This window comes from Natator depressus, chromosome 1 (genome assembly GCF_965152275.1).
Source record: "Natator depressus isolate rNatDep1 chromosome 1, rNatDep2.hap1, whole genome shotgun sequence".
Taxonomy (NCBI): domain Eukaryota; kingdom Metazoa; phylum Chordata; order Testudines; family Cheloniidae; genus Natator; species Natator depressus.
In genome coordinates, this window is record NC_134234.1 from 112,128,613 (window position 1) to 112,138,695 (window position 10,083).

Genomic DNA, 10,083 nt, shown 5'->3' on the forward strand with positions numbered 1-10,083 from the left:
GCCATCTCCATGAATGATCCTAACCCATGCTGGGCATGACTGTGAGAGCGGAGCACCTGCAATTTCCACTGATTTCAGTGGGAGTTCTAGTCGCTCAGCACCTCTCAAGATCCAGGCCGTACTGAATGTATGGGGTTGCGCAAATATGCCTGTTTATTGGGTAGCAACAAAATAGTGTCATGTAGTCTTCCCCCTTTTTAATGAACAAGGATGCAGGCTTCTTTTGATCATTTGTTGCAACAGGTGCTGGAGCACTGTTGACTCTCTCCCCAAATTTAAGGAAAGTGAAAGTAGTATTCTGGGCCTGCTAGGGCATCCCCGGGAGTCGGGTGAGCAAGGGAAAGGAACAAGAAAATAAAGACTTGGCATATAGATGGGTGAGACAGAGAGAGAATGGGGGACTGGGAAATACAATACATGACAAAAGAGTAGCATGTTCTAATGGTTAATTACCATTGCTGTTTCAAAAGAAAATTGCATCTTATTTCTAGCCTGAATGTGTCTAGCTTCAGCTTCTAGTATTAATATTCACATAATATATTTAACATAACTGTGTCACAGTACATTTATTAGCAATGACATCTCTGAAGGCAATACAGAATTCTACTATATTACTCCTGTGATAATTTGTGGCAACAACAGAGCGCACCTGCATGCAGTGCAAGAAGTAAAGGTGGGAGTACGCATGTAGCCATTCACAGCAGTACAGGAGCAGGAAAACAAACACCTTGTGCATGGGAACAGGAAATAGAACCAGGAACAGGCAGGGGAGATGCAAACACTGGAAAATCATTATATTATTATTAATTATTATTAATCATGCTTACTACAGTAGTGCCTAAGGGTCACCCAAGAATGGGGCCCTGTTGTGCTAGGCACTGTGCAAACACAGAATAATAGATGGTCCCTGCCCCAAAGAACTTGCAACCTCAATAGACCCAGACAGGCACAGGTGGGGAAATGGGTATAACACACAAGTGCAGTGAACAGTGGGATGCCGTCATGTTAGTTCCATGATTTTTTTGTGTGGTGGGTTTACTTAGAAGGGGGATCAGCTAAATATGGTTTTACATATGGTGTGTGGCGCAAGCTTGTGGCCTAAATTTGGGGTGGCAAATCTACTTTCATGGGCTTTAGTAGAGAAAGTTTAGCAAGTGGAGTTCCCAGGATCCTTCTTTCCCAATTGCTAGCACACATTCTAACTACTTAGTGCCCTAATTCAGCACTCTTCTCAGTCAAAACTCCCACTTACACTACTTACAATGGGCGTTTTACCTGAATACAGAGTGCTGAATGGGAACCTCATAGAATTACCACACCTTCTGGCTCTCTACATTGTGTGTTGTTAAAATCAAATAGCAAGGAACCAGAAAATACTGCTATGTCTTTCTGTGATAAGTAGTTTAAGGTCAACTTTTTTTTTTATGTGTAATGCATTGCTTAAAATACAAACACCCTTTGTTTGTGCTGTTAATGTCTGCACCACTGAATGCTTTCAAGGATCCTGGCTACTGTAAAGGATGGCTTAGAAATCTAGTGTAAAAAGGCAGCCAATGCCACTGGGGAATAGAGTACTCTACAAATGACTTGTGGCTTCCATTTACCAGGTTCACAATGTAATGCTCTTTTCACAATGTATATAATTCAGGGTTGAACTTTATGAAACTTAAAGGGATAAAACATTTTTTCAATCCCTTTTAGTTATAGTTAGAAACTTAGAACTGTAACTTAATTACATGTGAGTTTCTTTAATTTCCATGGTTCGAGAATATTTTGCTTAAAAATGAAAAAACAGAGGCATTTCTTGATATCTTGATTCTCACTCTTCTTCCCACACATGAATGTTATAACATTATAAAGTATGTGGGCATGTTATTCTCCCAATCCTTACATGAAGAGGGTAGTATATGTAAAACTGACCCTACACTGTATCTCCAGAGTCCAAGAGCTGCCAAGCACTCACCTCCCTTCTTTGTTTTCCCTATTCCTTGTCCTTGGAGAACTGACCGCAATGACAGGTGAAACCATAAAGATTTGTCTAGACTAGATTCTGGGGTCCTGTTTAATTGATTGCCAGTTGACTTGAGTTAACTAACATAATTATAAAGCTAGTCTAGACACACCACAAACCTTTGTTGCTGAGTCCTAGGATAGATCACAAATGTCTGTGTCCTGAAATAATTATTTGTGGAGTGCCTAGATTGGCATTTACAACTGTTTGTTACTGAGTTGACTAGGAGAATCCTCCATTTTCAGGCCTGCAGGGCTTGAGCTGAGGTGGAGGTCAGTTGAAATAATGTTCAGGGAAGGTATCCATCCACCTGTTGCACATAAAGAGTGCCGAATAGGACTCTAGTTAAGGTCAAGGACTAATCTCCTCTGGAGTCAGTAGTGCCATTAGAGGGGCAGGTTGCTGTTTCAGAAGAAGCTGACAGTTCTAAAAGTGCTAATTGCCTGACAAATCATGTTATCATATATTAAGGGGCAGAGGTAAACCTTTGAGAAGCTAAGTCAAACACAAGAGCTGTGACATTAGCCTACCATGAGGTTTCTGGGCCACCTGAAGCTAATCAGAAGCCCCAGAGAAGTAATAGGACAGGAATCCTATCATCCATCAATAGAAGCCTACATACTTTCACTGAACAAGGTCTCCAATCTGAATGTATTGCAAAGACCTTTCTTGCAGACTCTTTTTTGAAGAAGTGGAACTCATTAGGATCCTCATTAGGCTCTCATAGTAAATTTTCTATTTGTGGCATCAGGACCCATCCCACAAGGCATCCATCCTGCTATAGTACAATAATATTTTGGTTATCTCCTTTGTATTTTTGCCCATGCGTATTCAGTGAGGTCCAAGATTTGGGTGTGTGTTTGGGGTTTTTGGGGGTGGTGGTGTGAGAATGGACTCATTCTCTAGTTTGGCTGGGGCTCACATACCATCTTTAACTGGAGTTGTTTAAGGTCATCAGTTACCATATTTATCTGTATTTTTTCCTTAATTCAGTTTAAATGTACATAATACATGTAAGAACATAAGAACGGCCATGCTGGGTCAGACCAATGGTCCATCTAGCCCAGTATTCTGTCTTTCGATGATGGCTAGTGCCAAATGCTTCAGAGGGAGTGAACAGAACAGGGACATTTATTGAGTGATCCATCCCGCATGCTCTGTTTAGCCACAGTGGCATTTTTAAAAACATTCTCTTAGTTTTTTTTTATTTGGGCTAGCCATATAGTTTGAGCCTCGATTATGATGTTTTAAAAAAATTCCATGCAGCTTGCAGGCATTTCGCTCTTGTGACTGTTCCTTTTAATTTCTGTTTCCTCATTTTTTTTTAGTCCCCTGTTTTGAACTTAAATACTACTGTATAGTGGCTTCTTTGGTATTTCTCTCCCCCCCAAGGATGTTTAAATTTAATTATATTATGGTGGCTATTACTGAGCAGATCAGCTATATTCACCTCTTGGACCAGATCCTGTGCTCCACTGAAGACTAAATCAAGAATTGTCTCTTCCCCCTGTGGGATCCATGACTAACTGCTCCAAGAGGCAATCATTAATTGTGTCTCTGCATCCCGTCCTGAGGTGAAGTACTCCCATAAGGGGATAGTTGAAATCCCACATTATTATTGGGGGTTGTTATTATTTCTGTTTTTGTAGCCTCTCTAATCTCCTTGAGTATTTCACAGTCACCATCACCATCCTGGTCAGGTGGTTGATAGTGTATTCCTACTGCTATACTCTTATTACAGTATTTTTAAGCATGGAATTGCTGTCCATTGAGATTCTATGGTACTGTTGATTCATTTAAGACTTTTATTATATTTGACTCTATGCTTTCTTTCACATATAGTGCTTCCCCCCCACCAACATGACCTACTCTGTCATTCCTCTCTATTTTGTACCATGATATTATTATGTCTCATTGATTATCATCATTCCTCCAAGTTTCTGTGATACTTATTATAACAATACCATTTAATACCATGCACTCAATCTCACCCCTCTTAGTATTTAGACTTCTAGCATTTGTATACAAGCACTTATAAAATTTGTCACTATTTACTTGTCTGCCCTTCGTGTGATGCAATTGAATGGGACTCTTTTGTTCGACAGTTTCTCTTCAGTTCCTACCTGTACTTCATCAGCTTCTATCCCCTCCTCTTACGAGGATATAGAGTATCCCTTTAATAAATCCTCCCCTCAGGGATGTGTCTGTCCAAACCGTGCGCTCCTCCACATCTGTCAGCTTTTCCCCAGCTCTTGGTTTGAAAACTCCTCTCTGAACCTTTTTAATTTTACATGCCAGCAATCTGGTTCTCTTTCTATTTAGGTGGAGCCCATCCTTCCTGTATAGGCTTCTCCTTTCCCAAAAGGTTCCCCAGTTCCTAATAAACCTAAATCCCTCCTCCCAAAACCATCATCTCATCCACACCTTGAGACCCTGCAGTTCTGCCTGTCTAAATGGCCCTGCGCATGGAACTGGAAGCATTTCAGAGAAGGCTGCCATGGAGGTCCTGGACTTTAATCTCTTACCTAGCAGCCTAAATTTGGCCTCCAGGACCGCTCACCTATCCTTCCCTTTGTCATTGGTATCTACATGTACCAGGACCACCAGTTCCTCCTCAGCACTACACCTATGCCTGTCTAGATGTCTTGATGCATGCATGCATGCAGTACATACAGGGGGACTGATCCTTTTGCCATGTAGTCATGAAGAGCACCAAAACAATTCAGTGCATTTCAAACAGATGCTGAAAGAAGCCGAAGACTAGAACGATGAGAGCGCTGCTCCTCAGAAATGAGATGCACAGTACAGAGAACTGGGTAGATGCCCGAGCAAAGTTTCCAAAACTGTCCACTCTAATATAATGATTAAGTCACTTCACCCATGTTCATGTCCTATTTTTGTTTGAGTTCTGTGAATGTCTAGTAAATGAGTTCACTGGCAGAAATGTTTGTGCGAGCCAATGTTTTCAAGTAAATATTATGGAATATTCACAGAATGCTAATTTTGAGCAGATAAATGTATTTAAATCTAACCCCCAACTGTAAGAATTACATTCTGTCAGGGAAAAATTCCTCAGCCCAGGGATTGTCAGGGAGCCCAACCAACGGGGCAATGAGACTGACAGAGCTGAAGCACTAGAATCAAGACTAGTCAAGCAAACACTGAATTTCAGATTTTGGATGTTGAATGTTTACCAGCAGTTTGTTGAGAGAAAGCAGTAGGTCAAGGGTTAATCACTCTAATTATTTGGTGAATAATTTTGAATAACCCAAGAAGGTTCAACTCCCACTGAAGTCAATGGGAGTCTTTTCCAATGACTTTAATGCAACTTGGATCAGATCCTCAAAATCATACATTGTTTGTTTGTTGAATAGCCTCCCAGCAAAAAACAAAACAAAACAAGGTTAAATGAGTCATATAAGTTATTTGCTCAGCTCTTGAAACAGGCACAACTCTTTGTTTTCATAGACAAGTATAATAATTGCATATTGAACATTTCGTATAGAGATGATTTAGCTAAAATGAGGAATTTCAGCAATAAGGACAGAAAAAAGAGGTTTTTTTATTTACATGGGGAAAGTATTTGGAGGTTAGTATTTCATTCTCCTTTTTAGAAATCCACCCATTTAATCTGAGTGAGCTACTCCAAAATATGCTAGTGGTAGAAGGCGTTTCCCTTTTCACGGTAAATCAATGCACTTTTGCACTCTGCTGAATAGTGCCTACTGAAATGGAATCTGTATACTGCCAACAGCAGATCCCCTCCAGAAAGAAATATTAAATTTTTCTGTTTAAAAGAAACGGAGTTTGCAAAATTTGGAATCAACCATTTAATCACAAACATACAGAAGAGCAAAGGCAGATAACCTAAAGCCCACCCAGAGGTACATTTTAAAACCAGTTACCAGGGGTTTTGAAAGCTATGCTCACTCAGCTTAGTGCCAGAGTCACAAAGGGACTTAAGATGTTGAAGTAGCAGAGTTAGACTCCACTGGCATTCACAAAACCCTGCCCAGGTGGTGCCTAACCCTGCAGGGGCCTATGCTTTTGCAGTGAAAGTTTTACAGGTGCCTACGTTTCTGGCTCTGGACGTGCACATTGCTTAGCTTAGCTGCTTCAGGGCCTGATCCTAGTGGAAACCAGCAATAAGCTACCATCTGTTAGGGAACAACTGTGGGAGCATAGCAAGCTGGGAGTTGTGGTTACAGAGCCACATTTCCTTCCCTGAGATGCTTCTCCTTGTAACTATGTATCTGCCCTTTGGTGTTCAATATGTTAAGGAGAAGTTGTGTTCATTTTCCATTGCAGAGCAATACTGATTAGAAAAGTGCACATATTGCAAGGTTTTGATTTTGTGTCCTATCCTGTTGCGTTCAGTAAAATAATTGAACTGACAATGCCAAAAACCTAGAGTTTTAATACATTTGGCACAGAAACCTTCAGCACAGATCATACCAAACAGAAAACCAAGTACCTGCAGCTTACTTGACGTACAAACATACAAACTGACTTTACTGGCAATCTAAAGGCTATTGACTGTAAAAACAAACAAACACAAACATACACACAACACACACACAGAGTCCATGCGCTTACAGAAATGAAAGCTTGTTCTGCTAGCAGCAAATATCTCCAACTCCTGGAGATGAGACGCTAGATGGCAAAGGTGCCGAGTTACTACAGATAATTCTTTCCCAGGTGTCCGGCTTGTGAGTCTTGCCCACATGCTCAGGGTCTAAATGATCGCCATATTTGGAGTCGCAAAGGAAATTCCCCTGGGTCAGACTGGCAGAGACAAATTGGGCCCTTCCTCTGCAGCATGGGGCACGAGTCACTTGCAGATGTAAATTAGTGTAAATGGTGGATTCTCTGTAACTTGAAGTCTTTAAACCATGATTTGAGGACTTCAGTAACTCAGCCAGAGGTTAGGGGTCTATTACAGGAGTCGGTGGGTGATCTTCTGTGACCTGCAATATGCAGGGCATCAGACTAGATGATCATGATGGTCCCTTCTGACCTTAAAATCTGTGAGTAAACCAGAATCCTCTATGGCAAGGAGCACTAGACATCAGCCTAATTTGGCTGTCATTCACCGCAGCTCTATACCGGAGTCACTGCATTAACTTCAATGGAGTTACTTCTGACTTGTGCCAGGCCAAAGTCTCTCCCAGAGCCACAGGTTATGGAGCAGATGACTGACACAAGAGATCTTTATGCTTCTTTAGACAGCAGGGAAGAATTAAAAAAAAAAAAAAAAGAAGACAGATGATAAATAAAACATGGCTCAACATGATTCAGTTCAGCAAGGAAAGAGGCAGAATAATTAAAATCCTCTACACATAAGAGTTTTATACACCAGTAGGAACTCTCAATCACATTTTTATGTGAGCTGAAATCTATTATGCTGTGGTGAAAAATAAGGTGCCTACCAAGTAACTGTGATTAAAATCTAAAATAAATTGTTGTTGGAGGAACAAAGCAAAAAGCAGCCAAGCACACACATTAGGTAGGCTTCGTATCTGTGGGAGATATTCACTAGGAAAACTGCAAATGTTTTTAGATTGGTTACTGTATTTTTTTCTTCACCCAAAGCTTATCAGGGAACAAAGATTGTGACAAGGAATATCATGGCTTTGCTCTTTATTGATCACATAGCATTTGTCTTTGTGCAGTGTTTGTAGAGGTTAAAAGTATGTTAAAATGAATGGTCTTTGTAAAGATTTAACATAACTACAGTAGCAGCATTAGTAGAAAAGATAGAAGGGTATGTTTCAGTTATATATTCAGCAGGTTTCATGCAACTCCCAATATGTCAACAAGAGCTATGTTTACTCTGTAATGCACCCTGTGCAAGTAGTGTGATTGCCTTCATTATAATGTTTAGGAAGCTATCAGCAGTAACGACTATTTCTTCTAAGTATGCAGGGTCCACACAGCAATGTCTTTTCACTTCTGGTTTTAATGTGACAGGCGACATTAACTGAAGTACTGGCATAAAAAATGCTGTTCTTCAGGACAATGGAATGTTAGTTGTTAACTTATCCAACAGCTGCCAGAATTGCCCTGCAATTTGTCTTTTAAAGATCAACTGTAGCAATATATTGGCACAGTAACCAAGCTAAGTGGAGCTGTCCGCCCATATTTAAAACTACAGATGGGCCCAAACTACTGTGTTTGGAGACACATTTAAGCAAGCCAGAAGTTGTGGTGCTTGGACTGGGGCTTTGTGTGTGTGGGGTGTGGGTGTGGGTGGGGGTGGGGGTGGGGAAAGGAATAGGAGTCCCTTTCTATGTAAAACTTGTTCATTCTTTTTTAAATGTGAAATTTCAAATTTTCTGAACATTACTTGTAACTTGACTATTGGAGACATTCAGTATGGATGTTAAATAGTTGAGTGTCGTGGGGTCCCACCCCAGAGCAAGCCTCACAAGCACAGAAATGACTCATCAATTGACCCCTCCCCCCTTGTGGCTGTTATGGACTTACTGGTTCTTCCTGGTTCTTCCTCTTGGTTATCTCCTCCTGTTGGTCACCTCCATCTGGGTCTTCTCTGGCTTCAGCCAGGTCACTTAAGAGTTCAGTCCCCTCCTGGGGTATCTAAGTCCAGCTGTAATTACATGGGCCCCAAGCTGGCTTCTCCCAGATGGCCTTCACCTGGCTCCACATTCTTCTTTCATAGAGTAGCCTCTCCCTGGGCTCCTCAAAATTAAACACCACCAAAGCATCTCTCTTGCCTCTCATCCCTCTTGGGCTCCTCTTCAGCTCCTTGTTCCTCTTGTGGAGGAAAAGCTTTCATCCTACTTGTGTCCTTGGAGCATGGCCCTTTGTTCCAGGGGTCCACCTGTGGCTTGGATCTCCAGCCCCACCGGAGTTAAGTCCATTCCTGTGGCTTGGATCGCCAGCCCCAGCCAGCTCAATTGCTCTCCTCCATAGCCAGCCCCGAGCTGCTGGGCTTCCTTCCTTTTAAGTCCTATACCCAGCACAGGAGTGGCAGAGCATGGCTTATTAAACAGGATTGGCTAGCCCAAGGCCTCTTACTCTTAAAGGGCAAATCACCGTGTTACATTGAGGTAATTTGTAAACATTGCTGGTGGTCACTGTATATTGGTGTGTATATTTAATTCCATTAATCGAAACAACTAACTCTATGATACAAGAGCATCTATCCAATGCTCTTGGCAGTCTTTCAAAATACACTAATAATTAGAAACATCAGTGACCCCCCAGCTCAAATAAAATGTCAACAATATAGATATAGCAAAATTCAATTAATGCCACCATGACCCATCCCTACCCACCACGACTCATCTCCTTATGGGAGAGAGAGAAAAGAAGCCCCCAGATAGTGCACATCCATTGGTATGTAAGGATTGGATTAAATGAGGACAGCAACACTGAGATCAGCTAAAGTGATTTATGGTGTCCCAAGAGATTACAAGAGGGGTAAGACCTAAGGACTCTCTTTCATTGGCTGTGAGATAGCTATTCTCTTGGAAAAAAATAAAATTTTGGCGGTGAGAAGTCCTTTTAAATTATTGACAGGGATGGTGGCTCCAACAAGTCATTCTGATGACAATTGTCTATACAAAACTTTGTTTATTTCATTAAGAAGCTCTTTTGCTTTATTTTAATATATTTTGGCAACAGAAAAGTCTATTTTGTTTGCCTATTTGAACTCCAGACCCTGCAATAGTCATCCTTCACTTGGTCTCAGATTACCTGTCACACTCAAATTTAACATATACCATCCAATTTCAGTAGACAGAGCATTATGTAGGTTTTTATCAACTTTTAGTTGCCATCCAATGAGGCTTAAGGACAAGTTCAGTGTTGCATCCGACAAAGTGGGTATTCACCCACGAAAGCTCATGCTCCAATACGTCTGTTAGTCTATAAGGTGCCATAGGACTCTTTGCCGCTTTTACAGATCCAGTCTAACACGGCTACCCCTCTGAAGTTCAGTATTATTTTTGTTCCTTGGGTGCTGTCAGTGTCTTGGGTGCTGTCCAACAGTCTAATTCAGTATAAATTCTATTTTCATTTGGGTTATTAGCAGGTCATATCGTAACTGC